A 4,186-nucleotide genomic window follows, 5' to 3' on the forward strand; every position below is an offset into this window, starting at 1 on the left:
TCCTCAAGAGATCCATAACCATAATCCAAATCACCATTACTCTCTTCACCTTCTCTCTCTTAACCTACAAGCTTTCCATAGCTTGGATTTTTCTTAATCTCTTTCTATTCCCATAACCAAATTGGAGGTTTTCAAGCAAAGGGAATCAGAAAAGATCCGGCCACATCAATACGCATGCCGTTACTCGTCCAAAGCAAGGAGAAGACCCTACTATCTACACAGTAAGGTTCCAAAACCTTAAGCTTCTTTAAGCCACTTGCATTAGAAAAAGTTTGGACTCAAAAATGGGCCTTGTAAGAATTGTTGATGTGGCATAGCTTTCAAAAAGTGGGGATCGGTAAATTTTTTGCAAATAAAATCCAAACTTGTCGAAGGTTGGATATTTACAATCTACTCTTCAAATGCTATGTATTGATATATAGCATGCATGTATCAGACATTGCCTTCATGTAGATCTAGAAAAAGGTGATTTTAGATTACCATAACGGTAACAAAACCTGGCTGATTGAAAAAAAATGGCATAACTTTCATAGAAGTCATCCAAACTTTTCGGACCTTGGCTCTTTAGAATCCATTTTTCAAGAACTTTCAAATGATATATATCATGGGGTTCTAAGCAATATTTAGAGGGGTCTACCGGGTTTCTTTCTTTTGTACAACTTTGATGATGTGGCACTCTTAAAAGGCCCAAAAATGAGTTCAAAATTTTCCTAATGGATTAATCCTCTCCACGGTATAAACGGTATGCCTAAATCCCTTTCTAAAGAATAATTTGTTAATCATTCATACACTATTACATGCATATTTTATGATACACTAGCAAGTCCACTCTTAGGAACTTTGCCATTTTACACTACCATGCATAGAAGGGTTTTACTTTTGCATAAGCACTCAAAGGAAGTTTTGATTAGTTGCCCAAGGTTGTAAGTTGGTGCATCTCGAATGTTTTGTGTGTATCACGCATAGATCACACCAAAGAAAAAACTCATTATAGAAAGCATATGCATTGTCCATTTCAAGTTTCTCTGCTTTCAAGTTTGTTTTGCAAATTACAAGGGGGGAGTAATAGGATAGCTTCACGGATGTCATGACCGTGTTGCTTTAACATAAAACTCCCATCGCTTCCATGGAGATGCCCCATGGATTCCAAATGATGAAAAGGGACCAAAATGGGATTCATCGAAGTCGAGGATAACTTGAAACTTACGTAGAGACAAAACTTTAAACTTCCATGAGATTCGTTGTTTTCTTAAGGTCTTGTTTGAATAATTAAAAGGAATTAGGAATTAAGGGTTTATAACTCAAGGAGCTTAATCTAAAAATTTAAACTAGGATTAAAAACTTTACTGAGAAGAACGACGTGAATAGCCTTGGCATAACATAGCAATTTAAGTGTGAACTTGTCTTCCTTGTTTAGAAAAAGTCCGACGCAGGTGTTTACCTGTGGGATACAACGGGGGATGGTCCTTTTTGGCTTTGACTGATAACCGTTGGTCTATGTTTGAGCTCAGGGTTCATTCATTACCTTAGAAATGGGATTGAATAGGAGTGTGTCCCGGCCGGGTGGATGTGACCCGCGGATGCGTCTGGAAATCGGCATAGTCCGGGTAGGCCTGATGCCGACGGGACAAGGAGGAAGGAAAAAGGATCCATGGAGGGATCATGATGAGGGAGGAAGATGTGACTTAGTTAAGGAACTCTTCAAATTGTTTGGGAAAAAGGAACCTTGGAAAGGCTAGGAACCTAAAAAGGGCTATTCCGCAATTGTCCTCATCAACCGGACCTTTGCTCTTGTTCTCGGGATTATTGATTTAAAAGGAACCTAAAGTAGATTATTTTTGAAGCCTTTCCCACACAAAATAAAGAAAATTAAGAACTGGAATCTGTGTAAAGGCGCCGCCTTCTCATGTGGCGGAGAAGACAGGATACCCGAGTCCTGGGACAAGGATCGGGATATGCATAGAGAAGTATATGTGATTGCTTGAAAGATAACTAGATAATATTACTAATATTAAAGGGAAAAGGAAGTGAAAATATTCTATAAAGGAAAAGGTGGGAACGACCTGATAAAGGCACATTTGCAAGGGTATGCAATAGTTTGCATGCTGCTTTCAAATGCTTGAAATGTATTCTTGGTTCGCCATGATTGGAATATTGTTTTCTAGTATCATAGTACTACCTTGTGAAGGTGCATTTATCAAACGGTTCGGTGGGTGGGCGGATTCCGGAGGGTCAATTGTTGGCCGGAAAGTTGAACTCAATTTTATGTTGTCTTAGCAATTAAGTCCAAAGTGGGGGGAAAAGGGATTCCGATCTACGAAGCGGGGAACAACTTGGGATCGAGAGATTCGTGTAGATTATAATACACTCACCTTAAGGGAATGCATTGACGGCTGTGCTCGGTCCTAACTGAGAAAAAAGTGTCAATGACCTTGAACCAAGGGTGAATTAGAGAAGTCCCACCAGTTGACCCTGGAAGGTTGAGTTCCACATTAGTCTGATGACTTCTATGGGTAAGATGGATCGATAAGCAAGGTTCTTCGGGGCTAAGGGATCCATATGAGAGAAATTGAATGATTTCACCCCCTTGAGTTGGCATCGAAGAGCAAGAGGAGTCCTGTCTTGGTGTCGGTCTCAAGTGGGAGGGATGTCGGAGATCATGATGTATCCATGTGGAGATGGTATAGTCGATGGTCCCCGGGCATGGCCCTCACAAGTGGTATCAGAGCACAGTTTCTATCCTTGGATAGATAAAGGTTTTAACTGACTCTTGTAGAAAAGGGTGAGATAATGAAAAAATAACTTCTCAAATTGTATGAAAATTTTCAGATGAAGTGGACCTCTCAAGAAGAGGAAGTACTCAAAATTGTCCAAAAGCAAAAGGAAGAAGCAACTATGGAACAAAAGGAGGCCATGTTAGAACACTTTGTTCACCTTCTTTCTCTTGCCAAAGGGACAACCGGAGCTCAACAAATGTGGAAGACCCAATGCAACATAACTGAAGTAACTCTTTGGGGCCATGAACATCTTCTAAATAATCTTCGCCTGGTCATGATGAGGGAGAAATTGGGACTAGGTCCCAGTCGCTATTGTATTATTAGTTCTCATGCCATATAATATGAAAGCAAGCTTCTTCTATTAATAACCAATCTCCCTCATGATAATATGTTTATCTACCCACGACAAACTTACATCACTTAGTGGACCATTTACAAATAACCGTTGGAAACAAGTTGGTAAGGCTATATGTGCTCGCAAGTCACTTTCGTCTTGAGTCCACAGACTTGTATTTTCAGTGAATTGTAACCTTAGGACTTTAAAGTCTGTACTAACAAAGCAAGAGATGGAAGAACTTGATGTCTAGAAATTACTAAAGAAGTGCAAGCCTATATCAGTAAGTATTTCCCCAAGATGTAAAAAGTTTTTGGCATAATAGAAAAGAAAAGAAAAAAAGTTTTGAAAAAAATAACAAAGAGTTTACCTTTTTGAAGGGTCTATATTTAAAGGAATTTAACTAGACTTGTATATCTGAAAGAATCCTAAAGATGAGCCAATTTGAAGGAATCTTAGGGATGGATTGGCTGAGCAAAAATAAAGCCAACATCCATTGGAGTGAAGGAAGCATCTCAAAGGGTGAACAAGTCTTCAAACTCAAAGGGTGAACGAGTTTTCAAACTCAAAGGGTGAACAAGTCTTAGTGCAAGGCAGAACAGGGAAAGCTCCCTTGAAAGTGGTCAAAGCCAGTCGTTTGGTTAACGGGTTAAAGAAAGGATTGTCAATTTTTGTTATAAGACTCAATAAACCAGAGACCAAATCAGAAGAATCAGAGCCTGAATGGCTAAATGAATATCAAGATATTTTTCCAGAGGAATTGACAACTCTTCCACCACCTAGGGAATTAGTATAAGAGATCGAGCTCATTCCTGGTGCCCAACTAATAACAAGGACTCCCTACAAGATGTCACCCTTTCGAATCCATAGAGCTGAAGAATCAGCTGACTCAGCTTTTGGAACAAGGTTTAATCAAACCCAATGTCTCTCCCTAGGGTGCTCCTGTACTCTTCCAAAAGAAGAAAGATGGAACGTTCCGACTTTGCATAGATTTTCGAGGCCTAAATCAGTGCACTGTCAAGAACAAGTATCCCTTGCCTCGCATAGATGAGCTGCTTGATCGACTCGGCGGTTC

This window comes from Adiantum capillus-veneris, chromosome 26 (assembly GCF_014529385.1).
Source record: "Adiantum capillus-veneris isolate H3 chromosome 26, ASM1452938v2, whole genome shotgun sequence".
Lineage (NCBI taxonomy): Eukaryota > Viridiplantae > Streptophyta > Polypodiopsida > Polypodiales > Pteridaceae > Adiantum > Adiantum capillus-veneris.